Source organism: Nicotiana tomentosiformis, chromosome 12, assembly GCF_000390325.3.
Source record: "Nicotiana tomentosiformis chromosome 12, ASM39032v3, whole genome shotgun sequence".
In the NCBI taxonomy this organism is placed as follows: domain Eukaryota; kingdom Viridiplantae; phylum Streptophyta; class Magnoliopsida; order Solanales; family Solanaceae; genus Nicotiana; species Nicotiana tomentosiformis.
Window position 1 is genome coordinate 95,951,296 of NC_090823.1, and position 18,299 is coordinate 95,969,594.

Consider the following 18,299-nt stretch of genomic DNA (forward strand, 5'->3'; position numbering starts at 1 on the left):
CTTTCGTTTCTTCCACACAAAAGGGTGTGACAAATGATTGATCTTTAATTGTTTTCGATGCATTTTCAGAAGGTCATTTTCTTATTAGTTATTTATAGAAATAAGGATAGTTTCTAGAAAGAATCATTTCCACATGCACCAATCCCTTAAAATCCAAGATTTGAAGGTGAAAATAATCCTCGTGCCTTAGTTTTTATTTATTGCCGGATCAAGCATAGCTTTATTTTGTGATCTTACCATAAAATTTTAGTTACTGGAAAAAAGTTTATGAAAAAAGTAAACATAATGGGACAGATTGCTTAAAGAAAATGTGCAATCCCCCATTTTGGAATCATTGAAAGGGAGAAGTTATTGTTTATTGGCCTGTCAATGTCCATACTGTATACAAATTAAAGAAGTGCGGTTTTTAACTGTTAGTAAATCGCACAACTGCCAGAAAAAGAAATCTCATAACCGCAGCAATACTTGAACTTTTGAATATTTTTAGTACTATCTTTTTTGTTCTTCTTAAAGTTATATATAAAACTAATGATTATGGTTAAATAATGGAACATTTTTATAGGCTTTAGGTTGGATAATCACTACATATATATAGTCTCCATTGCCAAAACAATTTGCCATATCTCAGACTTTATATGACCAAACTGGAGATGGTACGGTACGTATCAGTGGACAGTGGTGCGCTCAATGCTCATCCTTCAATAATATAAAGAAAACATAAATAGCCCCATTAGTCTTTAGAACTCCTCTTAACCTTAAAAACTTATAAAAAATAGCCCTAAAATAATGTAACCACGTCAAATGGTGTAGCAGATTTTTTTGGGCGAATGCAATCTTGCTTCTCTCTCTCTTCTCCCTTTCTTTGCTTTCTCTCTCCTTCATCTTCTTCCAAATTTCAAAGGACCTTAATAATGGAGCTTTTCTTAATTTCACAGCACAAATCACAAAAAAACTCGCCGTAGTCATTTTCTATGTTATTTCCTCTCTTCAATGTATATATACTATGTATAAACATTATACAGTGTATGTATAATCACTATAAATCTGGGTCAATCAACATATATACATTATACGCTGAGTTATACAATGATTATATGATGAGTTATACAATGATTATACCCTGAGTTATACCATAATTATACAATGATTATGCACCAACCCTCCGTCTCCTTCTCTTCATGTTCATGAGCAAGCTGTAAAAATTCTTCTCTATCAAACTTTTTCGAAATGTATTATCAACTCTAACAACATTATTTGATGGATATTGATCCATTGCTTTGGGAATTGGACCTGTTGCTAGACTCACAAGCTCAAAACAAGTTGTGAAATCGACAAAGAATTATCAAGGTTCGAGCATAAATAATGAAGATCAAATTATACAAAAGATTTTGATTGTCGATTTGGATCACTACTGAAAATGGGATCGGTTGCTATAGTTTTGGTTTGAATAAGATGAAAAACATTTGGTCCTTTTCTTGTCTTGCGCGGTGGGGCACAAGAACCATAAAATAAAAAAGGTGGAGAAGATGACGGGGACGACTGATTTCTGAGAGAGGGGGAGAGATGAATGGTTAGATCTAAGATTTTTTTTTGTACAAAACAAAAAAGAAATCTTGGGAATGAAAAGGAGAAAAATGATATATTAGGGAGGTGGCTATATACCTGAAGTAAAATTACCCCATGGCTATTAAGTATAATAAAATACGATTAGGTTATTATAAGTAGTTAATATGGGCTGCTAATACAGTTCATTCTTGTATGGGATTTTTTCATATTTGAAATTTTATTACGAAAAATGTCTATGTTTTTGAATTTATCCGACCTAAACACAGTTTAGCTACAAAGTATATACAATCTATTATTAGTGTATTAAATTAGAGGATTTAGTTATATTTTTTTCTATTTTCTCTCCACTCATCTTTTAATAAGACTCCTTCCAATTGTGTATTACCTATTTTAAGCCATAACAAACGGAACTATGCTACCCAATTAATATATGCCTTTAAGTGGACGGAAGGTTTCGATTATATTCTGATAATTTCAGACAAGGCAAAGCATATTAAATATAGAAGAGAAAACAAAGTTATGTTTATTATTGGGAAGATTTCTTTCAAGCAGATTCAACCCTTGCTTTGAACGCAATTGTTGTCAAATTTGTCCCTGTTTTCATCTCTATGATTGCTTTACTTTATTTTTACTGAACAATTTCTTAACAATATTGTCAAACTACAACACCAGTCGCAGTTGAATCAAAAAGCATAATTAGCAGTTTCAAAGTTTTACCAGATTTCAAAATTCAATCGCCTCCAAATTTCAGATTCAACTTTGTATTAGTATTTCCAACAAGAATATATGCTAGCCAGTTAATTTCTCACACAAAATTCAGGTCTCACATAAAACTCAGTTTCTCCAAAAGTGTGACGATGACGCTTTTAATGTGAAACTCGAAATTTCTCCACCCAAATCATTCAGTTCCCATTAATATTCAAGTTTTTCAGTTCATACTCATATGAATCCGTGCACATGAGCCGATTTGAAATTCATTCTCTACTTTTATTTCCTTAATAAATCAATTGAGAAAAGAACAATATACGTGTGATGACCCAACATGTCATCTTTAATTTAAACATTCATTTATGTGCCCTTAGACCTCGAAAAGTACTATTTATCATTCCTCGACTTGCAGGCGCAGTCCGTAAATTGTTTCGAAAAGTTTTTATGTGAAAAATGAATTAAAATATGAAATAGTGCTTTAAAACTCAACTGAGTTGACTTTGGTCAACATTTTGAGCAAATCATAAACTTTTCAATTATGAATGCGGTGATACTAGGCATATCGTGAGAAAATTGTCCAAGACTTGGGAGAGACATATTTCATCAAAGCACTCATGCTATGTGCCCCATTGAAGTTACTACACCACCTTCATGACCAGTTAGGGGTGAAGGACGAGCGGGTAGAGAGCGTCTGTCACGACCCCAAATTTTCTCCGTAGGATGTCGTGATGACACCTAGTCTCTAAAACTAGGTAAGCCTATCAATGTAGAATAATATTAAATATCTGAAATAAATAAACTATAATTCAACAATTTTAACTCCCAAAACCCGGTAGAAATAAGTAACAAGTTTCTAAGAATTTATTCTCTATGTCTATATACATCAGAGTCTAAAGAAAAATAAGAAAGACAACATAGTAAGATAGAAGGGGACTTCGGAGTCTGCGGACGCTGGCAGATATACCTCGAAGTCTCCTTGTACAGCTAGTTTACTGATGCCTGGTCTGATAAGATGTACCTGGATCTGCACAAAAAGATGTGCAGAAGCGTAGTATGAGTACACCACAGCGGTATCCAGTAAGTGCCAAGCCTAACATCGGTAGAGTAGTGACGAGGTCAGGTCAGGCCCTACTGGAGAATAAATAATGGCATGGTAAAATTTTTAAATAATATTATAAGATAAAATGACAATGGAAATGAATCAAATAGTATGTCACATTTAATTACACCAAATAATGGCAAATAAATACTTCGTGGAAACAAAACAGAATTCTTTTCAACTTTAAGAAAATCACAACAATAATCAAATGCAACTGCAGCCATAAGTCAATATCAACAAGGGCACTCCCGAGGTACCGCCTCGTAGTCCCAAATCATAAATAAATTCACAATATCTCATTTCCTTATCTCACCGCGGGAGCCTTCACAATTTATTTGAAAGAAAATATTTTTCCCGAAATAGCATCCCACGTTTTAGCCATCCTTATCACACAGCATGACTTCTAGTAGTTCCCCTACTAGCCACGCGTATCAAGCCACCCTTATCTCACCGCATGCGTTTCAATACCCAGACCTTATACCACCGCATGCGTATCAATATCACAATATATTATAATTTACACCTCAGGTGCTCAAATAATTTAACATGCCCAAATAATTCAACAACAATATTTTTTCACAATAAAGAGCTCACGGCTCATATCTAAATAATTCAACAATAATATTCTTCCACAATAAAGAGCTCGCTGCTCCATCACAATGAGTACAAAAATATTCAAGAGTAAATAATTCAGAAAAATAATATTTCAAAATCTTTAATACGTTGCTTCAATATCAAGTTTAAAAATGTCAAATACTTCATATTAATAATATTTAATTTAAAGAAAATCAACCTTCAAATAATGCACAGAATAAAAGAAACCAAGTTTCAACTAAACAGGTAAAACAATTAGTAGGAAAAGGTCAAACAATTTGAAGTATATATCTTATATCAATGATGAAGAATATAACAAGATAAAATAATTTAATAAATGCGCAACTGTGATCTACACAATTTAAAAATATAAATCTTTCACATTTAGCCCGTGTACATACTCGTCACCTCGTGCACACGACTTTCAATACATTTCAATAATCACATCAATACCAATCCTAGGAAAAATTTTCCCCACACAAGGTTAGACAAGTCACTTACCTCGACTTGCTCCAATTTAACCAAGTATTATGCTTTTTCCTCGATTTTCTGACTCCAATCGACTCGTATCTAGTCATAATTAATTCGATACAGTCAACAAAAATTATAGGAATCAATTTCATAAGAAAATACTACAATTTTCAATAAAATCAGAAATTAGCTCAAAAATCGCCCGTGGGGCCCACGCCTCGGAATCCGGTGAAACTCACAAAATCCGACAACCCATTCAATTACGAGTCCAACCATACCAGTATCACTCAAGTCCGACTCCGAATCGATACCGAAATCTCAAAAATTCGTTTCTATGAGATTTCTAAAAATTTTCAAATTTCAATCTCAAAACACTAATTAAATGGTGAAAATAATGATATATTTGTGTATATTGACCAAATCCGAGTTAGAATCACTTACCCCAATATTTTTCCTTGAAAATATATTAAAAACTACCTCTGCTCAAGCTCCAAGTTGTTAAAAATGGCGAATGGGACGAAGCCCCCCTGTTTTTATAACTTACAGATCTGTCCAGGCTGACCTCGATCATGGAGTCTGATCCTGGACCTCGATCATGGGGAGTCCGATCATGGGGAGTCCGATCATGGAGTCCGATCATGGGAGTCCAATCATGGAGTCCGATCATGGGGAGTCCGATCATGAGAGTCCGATCATGGAGTCCAATCATGGAGTACCTCGATCTTAGGCTGCTCGATCTTGGGCTACCTCGATCTTGGGCTGCCTCGATCACAACCCAGAATTTCCAGCAGAAGAGAAAAATTGCAGCAGCTGTTTAAGTCCCATTTTTGATTTGTTAACCATCCAAAACTCACCCGAGGCCCTCGGGACCTCAACATAATATACCAACAAGTCCTAAAATATTATACAAACTTATTTGAAATCTCAAATCACATAAAACGACGCTAAAACCACGAATTATGCTCCAATTCAAGCTTAATGAAACTAAAAATTTCTAACTTCTATATTCGATGTCGAAACCTATCAAATCAAGTACGATTGACCTCAAATTTTGTACACAAGTCATAAATGACATAACGGAGCTGTGAAAATTTTCAGAACTGAATTCCGACCCAGATATCAAAATGTCAACTCCCCGGTCAAACTTCCAAACTTTAAATTCTTATTTTAGCCGTTTCTAGCCTAATTTCACTACGGACTTCCAAATAAAATTCCGATCACGCTCCTAAGTCCAAAATTACCATACGGAGCTGCTGGAATCATCAAAATTCTATTCTGGGGTTGTTTGCACATAATTCGACATCCGGTCACTATTTGAATTTAAACTTTTAATTTTTCATCAAAATTCCATATCTCGGGCTAGGGACCTCGGAATTTGAATTCGGGCATACGCCCAAGTTTTAAATCACGATACGGACCTACCGGAACTGTCAAAATACTGATCCGAGTCCATTTGCTCAAAATGTTGACCAAAATCAACTCAGTTGAGTTTTAAAGCTCTAATTCATATTTTAATCCATTTTTCACATAAAGACTTTTCAAAAAATTATACGGACTGCGCACGCAAGTCGAGGAATGATAAATAGTACTTTTTGAGGTCTTAGAACACTAAATTAATTATTAAATTTAAAGATGACATTTTGGGTCATCACAGCGTCCTAGAGGTGGAGGCCCAGTCGTTGATATATTTTTTTATGGTATGGTCAGGGTCGCTACATCAGATGGTGTCGTTACAGGTACGACTTCGATTTAATAAAAACAAATAATTTCTTTAACTTGATTCGTGTAACGACCCGGCTGGTCGTTTTGAGAGTTATAACCCTATTTTCCCCATTCCTACTTCTTTTCGTGTTATTCATCTATATTATGTTATATCGGGTTAGTTGGTTCGAGCCCGGAAGGAACTCGGGGTGAAATGAGACACTTAGTCTCATAATTAAAAATTTTAAGTTAGAAAAGTGGACCGGATATGGACCTATATGTAAACGACCTCGGATTTGAATTTTGATGATTCCAATAGCTCCGTATGGTGATTTCGGGCTTAGGAGCATGTCCGGAATATTATTTGGAAGTCCGTAGAGGAATTAGGTTTGAAATGCCAAAAGTTTTATTTTTGAGAGTTTGACTGGGGGGTTGACTTTTTGATATCGGGGTCGGAATCTGATTCTAAAAAATTGGAATACCTCTGTTATGTCATTTAGGACTTGTGTGCAAAATTTGAGGTTAATCGGACGTGATTTGATAGGTTCCGGAGTTGTTTGTAGAAATTAGAAATTTCAAAGTTCATTAGGCTTGAATTGGGGTGTAATTCATGGTTTTAGCGTTGTTTGAGGTGATTTGAGGATTCGACTAAGTTTGTATGATGTTTTAGGACTTGTTGGTATATTTGGTTGAGGTCCCGAGGGCCTCGGGTGAGTTTCAGATGGTTAACTGATCATTAATTGAACTAGAACAACTGCTACAATTTCCTTCTGTTGGAAATTGCTTCTGCCCAGAACGAGCTCAAGGTCAAGGGTCACGATCGAAGGCATGATCGAGCCCAGGGTCGAGGGTCACGATCGAAGGCATGATCGAGCCCAGGGTCGAGGGTCACGATCGAAGGCATGATCGAGCCCCGGGTCGAGGGTCACGGTCGAAGGCTGGGAAGAAGTCATAATCGAGGGCCAGGACCGAGAACCAGGATCGAGGACCTCGATCGAAGGCCAAGATCGAGGGCCAAGATCGAGGCAGAACCGAGGATGTCTGGGCAGAGTTATAAAAATGGGGGCTTCGTCCCATTTGCCATTTTTGACAAATTGGAGCTTGGGAAGAGGCGATTTTTATTATATTTTCAAGGAAAAACTTGAGGTAAGTCCCTTGTGATCATTTCTACTCCATAATATTGAATTATCATCGAGTAATCCGACTAGATTTCATGATTTTGAGGTGTAAATCAGAGATTAAAACTTAGAAATTTAAAAATAAGATTTGTAGATTTGAGGGTCGAGTTGAGGTCGAATTTTGGTAAAATTGGTATGGGTAGACTCGTGGTTGGATGGGCTTTCAGATTTTATAACTTTTGTCGGGTTCCGAGACGTGGGCCCCATAGGCAAATTTTGAGCCAATTTCGGGTTTTGGTCTAATTTTGAAGCTTTTCTTGTGGAATTCATTCCATTAGCGTATATTGATGGTATTATACTGATTGTGAATAGATTTGGAGCATTTGGAGGCCGAGTGCAGAGGCAAGAGCATTGCAGGGTAGAGATTTGACCGGTTTGAGGTAAGTAACGATTGTAAATCTTGTCCTGAGGGTATGAAACCCCAGATTTTGTATCATTCTACTATTTTTAGTGACGCACATGCTAGGTGACGGGCGTGTGGGCGTGCACTGTTGGGGATTTGTGACTTGGTCTGCCCCGTAGCAACTGTAAAGTTGCATACTTTGTTGAAACTGTTGATACTTATATGATTTAGAAAGAATTTCTGTAAATTGGGCTGAATGTCATGTTTGGGCCTTGCGCCAATGCTGTTTGGACCCTTAGGGGCTGTTTTGTATAATTCTCTCACTGTTTTCGATTGAAAAATCTATACTCATTCATGGTTATACTTGTTTACTGCATAACTCAGTCTTATGACTCTATTTTGATGCATATAAATGTTTTGGGCCGAATGCCCTATTTTACTGAAATGCCCGAGTGGCTTGATTTGTGAGGATGAGTGTGGATCGGGGCTGCCCGCCTGCAGCATACTTGTGACTGAGTGAGGCCGAGGACTTGATTTGTGAGGATGAGTGTGGATCAGGGCTGCCCGCCTACAACATACTTGTGACTGAGTGAGGCTGAGGGCCTGATTGGTGAGGATGAGTGTGGATCGGGGCTGCCCGCCTGCAGCATACTTTATTATTATCGCACGTGAGTTGCCCGTGCAGATTATAGCGCTTGGGATGAAGGATCCCCTCCAGAGTCTGTACACACCCCCAGTGAGCGTAGGTACCTATTGAGTGCGAGTTTCGAGTGCCGAGTGCTGAGTGATTGTGAGGTATGCCCGAGTGGCAAGAGTGATTGTGAGGTATGCCCGAGTGGCAAGAGTGATTGTGAGGTATGCCCGAGTGGCAAGAGTGATTGTGAGGAATGCCCAAGTGGCAAGAGTGATTGTGAGGTATGCCCGAGTGGCAAGAGTGACTGTGAGGTTTGCCCGAGGGGCTGTTTATGATTTAATCATTTTTACTCACATTTGCTGAGCCTTTGTTTGAAAAAGCTGTTGAAAAAATATCTTTAAATGATTTTCACTGGAACCGGGTTTAAACGAGACGATTTGATTCAAACACTGATTTTTAAGCATGTTGTACTTTACTGAGATTTTATGGTATGAACGTTATATGCTCTATTGCTCGTCACTACTGCTCAATCTTTATTTATTGTTGTTACTTACTGAGTTGGTGTACTCACGTTACTCCCTGCACCTTGTGTGCAGATCCAGGTGTGGCTGGACACGGTAGCGGTTATTGAGTGTTCTGGTTGCAGATTTTCTTGGAGATAGCAAGGTAGCTGTTTGGTGATCGCAACCCCTGCTCTTCTCCCTCTTATCTTCCTCTAGTAGTATTTAGCTATTTTTCCAGGCTGAGTTAGCCTTGATATTGTCAGACAGATTATAATAGATGCTCATGACTAGTGACACCCCGATGTCAGGCTTTTCTTTTTCGCACTTCTATTTTTCTGTGATTTGAACTCTTTAAATGAAGGTTTATGCTAAATAACCTTGAAATTATCTTTAAAACGAAGATATCGGTTTGTTTTGGAAATAAGTCGGCTTGCCTAGTTCCACGATAGGCGCCATCACGACAGGGGTTAGTTTTAGGTCGTGACAGATTGGTATCAGAGCCTAGGTTACATAGGTCTCACGAGTCATGAGCGGGTTTAGTAGAGTCTTGCGGATCGGTACGGAGACGTCTGTACTTATCTTTAGGAGGCTGCAAAACCTTTAGGAAACTCCATATTCTTGAATTCTTGTCGTGCGAATCTGTTGATTCTAGTAACTAAACATCTGTTATTTCATTCTCTCACAGATGGTGAGGACTTATGCTACCGGTCAGGAGGGCCAGCTACCAGTACCACCAGCCAGGGCCGTGAGAGGCCGAAGCCGCGGTAGAGGCCGTGGTAGGGGTAGAGGTGCAACCCGTACAGCAGTTGGGGCAGTACCTACAGATCCACCGGTTGTCCCAGATCAGGACCAAGTTCCAGTTGTTGATACACCAGCTCAGGCACCACATGTGCCTATTGTGATTCCAGGCCTTCAGGAGGCCTTAGCTCAGATTCTGACAGCGTGTACTGGCCTTGCTCAGGCGGTCTCTATTTCGACAGTCGCAACCACTTCTCAGGCCAGGGGAGGCACTCAGACTCCCATCGCTCGCACACGCGAGCAGGTTATTCAGGGACTTCAGACACCAGAGGCACCACCAGCCCATCCGGTTGCTGTTGCTCAGGATTATGTGTTTCCTTCTATGCCTGAGGATGATCAGCGTAGGTTAGAGAGGTTTGGGAGACTTCAGCCACCACCTTTCAGTGGCACAGAGAGAGAGGACGCTCAGGACTTTTTGGACAGGTGTCAGAGGATACTCCGTAGTGCTGGTATTTTGGAGACTTGTGGGGTCTCGTTCACTACCTTTCAGTTTTCTGGGGCTGCACTCAGATGGTGGGAGACTTACGAGAGGCGTAGGCCTGTCGGCGCAACACCCCTTACTTGGCAGCAGTTCTCCGTGGTCTTTTTGGAGAAGTTCGTGCCTCGATCCCCCAGAGTGGAGCTGCGTAGACAGTTTGAGCGGCTACGCCAGGGTGATATGTCTATGATGCAGTATGAGATGCGGTTCTCCGAGTTGGCCCGTCATGCTATCTGGTTGGTTTCCACAGACAGAGAGAGGATCATGAGGTTTATTGATGGCCTCACTTATCAGCTACAGTTGCTCATGACCAGGGAGCAAGTTTCGGGTACTACCTTTGATGAGGTTATCGACATTGCTCGGCAGATTGAGATGGTTCACAGTCAGGAGAGGGTTGAGCAGGAGGCCAATAGGCCTCGTGGTCAGGGTGGATTCAACGGTGCTCCTTTTGGGGGTCAATTCCAGCACGGTAGAGGTCATCATTTCAGACAGGCTCAGTCAGCTCGGCCATTTCATCGGGGTGCATCATCTGGCCATGGTTCTTACAGTTCTCATCAGGGCCACTCATCACTTAGTGCCCTTCCAGTTCAGAGTTCGTCCCGTGCTCCACCTGTTCAGGGCTCTTCCATGCCAAGTTCTTCTACCAGTCATGCCGGTGCTAGGGCTTCCTTTCAGTTTCCGCCGCCAGCACCAGGGAGTTGTTTTGAGTGTGGGGAGCTTGGGCATATGTGGAGGCAGTGTCCTCGTCGTCATGGAGGTCTATCTCAGCAGAGGAGTCAGCCTCCGACTACAGCCCCAACTACCTCACCATCCGCCCAGTCAGCTCGGGGTGGAGGTCAGTCAGCTAGGGGTCGCCCTAGAGGGGGAGGCAGATCAGGGGGTGGTCAGGCCCGTTTCTATGCTCTCCCTGCCAGACCAGATGCTATTTCTTCAGAAGCTGTGATTACAGGTATTGTCTCAGTTTGCCACAGAGATGCCTCAGTATTATTTGACCCTGGTTCCACGTATTCATATGTTTCCTCATATTTCGCCCATTTTCTGGATATGCCCTGTGAGTCCTTAGTTTCATCTGTACATGTATCTACTCCTGTGGGCGATACTATTATTGTGGACCGTGTATATCGGTCATGTGTGGTGATTATTGGGGGTTTGAAGACCTGAGTAGATTTATTGTTGCTCAGTATGGTTGACTTTGATGTGATATTGGGTATGGATTGGTTATCTCCATGTCATGCTGTTCTAGATTGTCACGCTAAGACAGTGACATTGGCTATGCCGAGAATTCCGAGGGTTGAGTGGAGCGGTTCTATAGATTATGTACCAAGTAGGGTGATTTCATATTTGAAGGCTTAGCGTAAGGTTGAGAAGGGTTGCCTATCTTATTTGGCTTTTTTGAGGGATGTTAGTGCAGAGACTCCTGTCATTTATTCTGTTCCGGTGGTACGTGATTTTCCGGATGTGTTTCCTGCAGACCTACCGGGCATGCCGCCTGATAGGGATATTGACTTTGGTATTGATTTGGTGCCGGGCACTCAGCCCATTTCTATTCCACCGTATCGTATGGCACCGGCGGAGTTGAAGGAATTGAAAGAACAGCTTCAGGAACTCCTTGATAAGGGGTTTATTCGGCCTAGTGTGTCACCTTGGGGTGCACCGGTTCTATTTATGAAAAAGAAGGATGGTTCCATGAGAATGTGTATTGATTACAGGTAGTTGAACAAGGTCACAGTCAAGAACAAGTATCCTTTGCCTCGTATTGATAATTTATTCGACCAGCTTCAAGGAGCGAGGGTGTTCTCCAAGATTGATTTGAGGTCCGGTTATCACCAGCTGAAGATTCGGGATTCAGATATTCTCAAGACAGCTTTCAAAACCCGATATGGCCATTATGAGTTTATGTGATGTCTTTTGGGCTGACCAATGCCCCATCAGCGTTCATGCATCTGATGAACAGTGTATTCCAGCCTTATTTGGACTCATTCGTCGTTATATTCATTGACGACATCCCGGTGTACTCTCGTAGCTAGGAAGAGCACTCTTAGCATTTGAGGGCTGTATTGCAGAGGTTGAAGGAGGAGAAGCTTTATGCAAAGTTCTCTAAATGTGAGTTTTGGCTCAGTTCAGTAGCATTCTTGGGGCACGTGGTGTCCAGTGAGGGTATTCAGGTGGATCCGAAGAAGATAGAGGCGGTGCAGAGTTGGCCCAGACCGTCCTCAGCCATGGAGATTAGGAGCTTTCTTAGTTTGGCGGGTTACTACCGCCGCTTTGTGGAGGGATTTTCATCTATTGCATCGCCCTTGACCAAATTGACCCAAAAGGGTGCTCCATTCAGGTGGTCGGATGAATGTGAGGAGAGCTTTCAGAAGCTCAAGACTGCTTTGACCATAGCTCCAGTGTTAGTTTTGCCATCAGCTTCAGGTTTTTACACCGTGTATTGTGATGCCTCGAGGATAGGCATTGGTTGTGTTTTGATGCAGGAGGGTAGGGTGATTGCCTATGCCTCGCGCCAGTTGAATACCCATGAGAAGAAATATCCAATCCATGATCTTGAGTTAGCAGCCATTGTTCACGCCTTGAAGATTTGGCGTCATTATTTGTATGGGGTTCATTGTGAGATCTATACTGATCACCGGAGTCTGCAGTATCTGTTAAAGCAGAAGGATCTTAATTTGCGTCAGCGGTGATGGTTGGAGCTTCTTAAGGACTATGATATCACTATCTTGTACCATCCGGGGAAGGCCAATGTGGTGGCCGATGCTTTGAGTCGTCGGGCAGAGAGTTTGGGGAGTTTAGCCTATCTTCCAGCAGCAGAGAGACCTTTGGCATTAGATGTTCAAACCTTGGCAGGCCAGCTTGTCAGATTGGATATTTCAGAGCCTAGTCGGGTATTGGCTTGTGTGGTCTCCAGGTCCTCCCTTTATGACCGTATCAGGGAGCATCAGTATGATGACCCTCACTTGCTCGTTCTTCAGGATAGGGTTCGGAGAGGCGATGCTAGGGATGTGACTATTGGTGATGACGAGGTGCTGAGAATGCAGGGCCGGATATGTGTGCCTAATGTAGATGGGCTTCGAGAGCTGATTCTTGAAGAGGCCCACAGCTCGCGGTATTCTATCCATCCGGGTGCCGCGAAGATGTACCAGGATTTGAGGCAGCACTATTGGTGGAGGCGGATGAAGAAGGATATAGTTGGGTTTGTGGCTCGGTGTCTAAACTGTCAGCAGGTTAAGTATGAGCATCAGAGACCAGGTGGCTTGCTTCAGAGGTTAGAGATCCCAGAGTGGAAGTGGGAGCGGATCACTATGGACTTTGTATCGGCTGACCAAGTCCGCGCACTTCATTCCAATTGGTACTACTTACTCTTCAGAGCGATTGGCTGAAATTTACATCCGAGAGATCGTTCGCCTGCATGGTATCCCAGTTTCCATCATTTCAGATAGGGGTACTCAGTTTATATCGCAGTTTTGGAGGGCCGTGCAGTGAGAGTTGGGTATTAAGGTTGAGTTAAGCACAGCTTTTCACCCTCAGACGGACGGGCAGTTAGAGCGCACTATTCAGATATTAGAGGATATGTTGCATGCTTGTTTCATTGATTTTGGGGGTTCATGGGACCAGTTTCTGCCACTCGCGGAGTTTGCATTTAACAACAGTTATCAGTCGAGTATTCAGATGGCTCCGTACGAGGCTTTGTATGGGAGGAGGTGTAGATCTCCAGTTGGATGGTTTGAGCTGGGTGAGGCTAGGCTCTTAGGTACAGACTTGGTCCAGGACGCATTAGATAAGGTGAATTTGATTCAGGAGCGGCTTCGCACGGCGTAGTCTAGGCAGAAGAGCTACGCGGATAGGAAGGTCCGTGATGTGTCTTTTATGGTTGGGGAGAAGGTTTTGCTGAAGGTATCACCCATGAAGGGTGTTATGAGGTTTGGGAAGAGGGGCAAGTTGAGCCCCCGGTTCATTGGGCCTTTTGAGGTGCTTCAGAGGATAGGAGATGTGGCTTATAAGCTTGCCTTGCCACCCAGCTTGTCGAGTGTGCATCCAGTGTTTCATGTTTCCATGCTCCTGAAGTATATTGGAGATCCGTCCCATGTTTTGGATTTCAGCACGGTTCAGTTAGAGGGTGATATGACTTATGATGTGGAGCCGATGGCTATTTTGGATCGGCAGGTTCGAAGGTTGAGGTCAAAGGATATAGATTCAGTGAAGGTGCAATGGAGAGGTTAGCCTGTGGAGGAGGCCACTTGGAAGATTGAGCGGGAGATACGGAGCAGATATCCATGCCTATTCGAGACTCCAGGTATGTTTCTAGACCCGTTCGAGGACGAACGAATGTATAAATGGGGGAGGATGTAACGACCCGGCCGGTCGTTTCGAGAGTTATAACCCTGTTTTCCCCATTCCTACTTCTTTTCGTGTTATTCAGCTATATTATGTTATATCGGGTTAGTTGGTTCAAGTCCGTAAGGAAATCAGGGTGAAATGAGACACTTAATCTCATAATTAAAAATTTTAAGTTAGAAAAGTGGACCGGATATGGACCTATATGTAAATGATCTCGGATTTGAATTTTGATGATTCCAATAGCTCCGTATAGTGATTTCGGACTTAGGAACATGTCCGGAATATTATTTGGAAGTCCGTAGAGGAATTAGGTTTGAAATGCCGAAAGTTTTATTTTTGAGAAGTTTGACTGGGGGGTTGACTTTTTGTAATCGGGGTCGGAATCTGATTCTAAAAAATTGGAATACCTCTGTTATGTCATTTAGGACTTCTATGCAAAATTTGAGGTCAATCGGACGTGATTTGATAGGTTCCGGAGTTGTTTGTAGAAATTAGAAATTTCAAAGTTCATTAGGCTTCAATTGGGGTGTAATTCATGGTTTTAGCGTTGTTTGATGTTTTAGGATTTGTTGGTATATTTGGTTGAGGTCCCGAGGGCCTCGGGTGAGTTTCGGATGGTTAACGGATTAGTAATTGAACTAGAACAACTGCTACAATTTCCTTCTGTTGGAAATTGCTTCTGCCCAGAATCGAGCCCAGATCGAGCTCAAGGTCGAGGGTCACGATCTAAGGCATGATCGAGCCCAGGGTCGAGGGTTACGATCGAAGGCATGATCGAGCCTAGGGTCGAGGGTCATGGTCGAAGGCATGATCGAGCCCCGGGTCGAGGGTCACGGTCGAAGGCTGGGAAGAAGTCATAATCGAGGGCCAGGACCGAGAACCAGGATCGAGGACCTCGATCGAAGGCCAAGATCGAGGGCCAGGACCGAGAACCAGTATCGAGGACCTCGATCGAAGGCCAAGATCGAGGGCCAAGATCGAGGCAGAACCGAGGATGTCTGGGCAGAGTTATAAAAATGGGGGCTTCGTCCCATTTGCCATTTTTGACAAATTGGAGCTTGGGAAGAGGCGATTTTTATTATATTTTCAAGGAAAAACTTGAGGTAAGTCCCTTGTGATCATTTCTACTCCATAATATTGAATTATCATCGAGTAATCCGACTAGATTTCATGATTTTGAGGTGTAAATCAGAGATTGAAACTTAGAAATTTGGAAATAAGATTTGTAGATTTGAGGGTCGAGTTGAGGTCGGATTTTGGTAAAATTGGTATGGGTAGACTCGTCGTTGGATGGGCTTTCGGATTTTGTAACTTTTGTCGGGTTCCGAGACGTAGGCTCCACAAGCGAATTTTGAGCCAATTTCGGGTTTTGGTCTAATTTTGAAGCTTTTCTTGTGGAATTCATTCCATTAGCATATATTGATGGTATTATACTGATTGTGAATAGATTTGGAGCATTTGGAGGCCGAGTCCAGAGGCAAGAGCATTGCGGGGTAGAGATTTGACCGGTTTGAGGTAAGTAACGATTGTAAATCTAGTCCTGAGGGTATGAAACCCCGGATTTTGTATCATTCTACTATTTTTAGTGACGCACATGCTAGGTGACGGGCGTGTGGGACTGTTGGGGATTTGTGACTTGGTCCGCCCCGTAGCAACTATAAAGTTGCATACTTTGTTGAAACCGTTGATACTTATATGATTTAGAAAGAATTTCTGTAAATTGGGCTGAATGCCATGTTTGGGCCTTGCGCCAATGCTGTTTGGACCCTTATGGGCTGTTTTGTATAATTCTCTCACTGTTTTCGATTGAAAAATCTATACTCATTCATGGTTATACTTGTTTACTGCATAACTCAGTCTTATGACTCTATTTTGATGCATATAAATGTTTTGGGCCGAATGCCCTATTTTACTGAAATGCCCGAGTGGCTTGATTTGTGAGGATGAGTGTGGATCGGGGCTGCCCGCCTGCAGCATACTTGTGACTGAGTGAGGCCGAGGACTTGATTTGTGAGGATGAGTGTGGATCAGGGCTGCCCGCCTGCAACATACTTGTGACTGAGTGAGGCCGAGGGCCTGATTGGTGAGGATGAGTGTGGATCGGGGCTGCCCGCCTGCAGCATACTTTATTATTATCGCCCGTGAGTTGTCCATGCAGATTATAGCGCTTGGGATGAAGGATCCCCTCCGGAGTCTGTACATACCCCCAGTGAGCGCAGGTACCTACTGAGTGCGAGTGCCGAGTGCTGAGTGATTGTGAGGTATGCCCGAGTGGCAAGAGTGATTGTGAGGTATGCCCGAGTGGCAAGAGTGATTGTGAGGTATGCCCGAGTGGCAAGAGTGATTGTGAGGAATGCCCAAGTGGCAAGAGTGATTGTGAGGTATGCCTGAGTGGCAAGAGTGACTGTGAGGTTTGCCCGATGGGCTGTTTATGATTTAATCATTTTTACTCACATTTGCTGAGCCTTTGTTTGAAAAAACTGTTGGAAAAATATCTTTAAATGATTTTCACTGGAGCCGGGTTTAAACGAGACGATTTGATTCAAACACTAATTTTTAAGCATGTTGTACTTTACTGAGATTTCATGATATGAACGTTATATGCTTTATTGCTCGTCACTACCGCTCAGTCTTTATTTATTGTTGTTACTTACTGAGTTGGCGTACTCACGTTACTCCCTGCACCTTGTGTGCAGATCCAGGTGTGGCTGGACACGGTAGCGATTATTGAGTGTTCTGGTTGCAGATTTTCTTGGAGATAGCAAGGTAGCTGTTTGGCGATCGCAACCCCTGCTCTTCTCCCTCTTATCTTCCTCTAGTAGTATTTAGCTATTTTTCCAGGCTGAGTTAGCCTTGATATTGTCATACAGATTATAATAGATGCTCATGACTAGTGACACCCCGATGTCGGGCTTTTCTTTTCCGCACTTCTGTTTTTCTTTGATTTGAACTCTTTAAATGAAGGTTTATGCTAAATAACCTTGAAATTATCTTTAAAACGAATATATCGGTTTGTTTTGGAAATGAGTCGGCTTGCCTAGTTCCACGATAGGCGCCATCACGATAGGGGTTAGTTTTGGGTTGTGACAATTCGGTTCTGAGTATCGAGACGAGTCCTCCTATTGTGCTCCACTTATGAGTGAGCTTCGTAATTCTATAATCTACTTATGTGTTTACTCCTATAGGGAGATTCTATAGAGATAACTACGCCTATCATTCCGTGCTGGTCACTAATAAGAGTTGCGAGGCTAAATGTGGCTTTCTGTTACTCATTTTGGTAAATTTTGATGTAATTTCTGGATAATTAATTATAAATTGTGAATTATATGCCCTACCGGTGTGGGGTTCATTATGTGTTGTGATTTTGTCTAACAAAAATTATTTAAAAGGAGAAAATGGAAAGTTTTGATTGGCACGATGTGCATATTACTTGTGATTCAGAACTGAGGACGAGATCCTCGCATTTTAATATAAATTGATATGTTTAAACTGGGCTACGAGCTGCGATGGAAGTTATATAAGGACGAGATCCTTGTGATGAAAATTCTTGTGTTTAAGTTCTCCCTTGTGAAATTAAATTTGTACTATAGTAGTAATAGAGAGTTATGTCTTTTAGGCTTATTTGAAAATTCTTGTACGCAAAATAATTCACCCCCACCGAGGTCCTTCCCCCCTCCCAATTTTTTAGTACTTTTTTACATCCCCACCACCACCACCACAAAATCAACGTATCTCTTCTTCGGCCTCTCCAATTTTTTTTCTTTCCATCCCTTTCTCCTCTCCCTTGTATCTTCCCGTTAGCATAAAAATCAAGTCGAAAATACGCGATCAATAGAGAGCTCTTTTGTCAAAAATAAAGTTTGAGATTTGGGGTTTTAAAAGATGGTG